Below are 493 nucleotides of genomic sequence, written 5' to 3' on the forward strand. Positions count from 1 at the left end.
AAAAAAAAAAAAAAAAAAAAAAAAAAATGAAGCCAGAATCAAAGAAAACTTCAGAGAAAAAAAATATTGAGATCAACGATGATTGTGATTCTCGGTTCGATCTAAGTTTGCTTAAAGAGGCTATCAACAATGCTAGCGAGAAGCCAACCAAGATTTTTCTTCCGACTAGTAAGAAGAAAGATACATCAATCGATCTAACATCGATGTCGAAAGCATTGTCCTCTGTGAAAGGTAAGTGTGATAAAAAGAGACGTGTGATGAAGATGGAAGCTAATAGGCAGCAGCGTCGACTTCTAACGATTCTCATGTTACATAAACGATATTTATCTAAATAAATAAATTAGTGTATTGATTTTTAGCTTCATTTCTTCTATTTGCTTCGGTTATTTTCCTGGTGATGCGGCGACTGTTGTTTCTTCTCAACTTCTCATCATGATGATTTCTCTTTATTTTTAGGTTTCGCTTCTTTTTTTTTTTTTTTTTTTTTTTTTTA

The sequence above is a fragment of the Camelina sativa genome, chromosome 7 (genome assembly GCF_000633955.1).
Source record: "Camelina sativa cultivar DH55 chromosome 7, Cs, whole genome shotgun sequence".
Classification (NCBI taxonomy): Eukaryota; Viridiplantae; Streptophyta; class Magnoliopsida; order Brassicales; family Brassicaceae; genus Camelina; species Camelina sativa.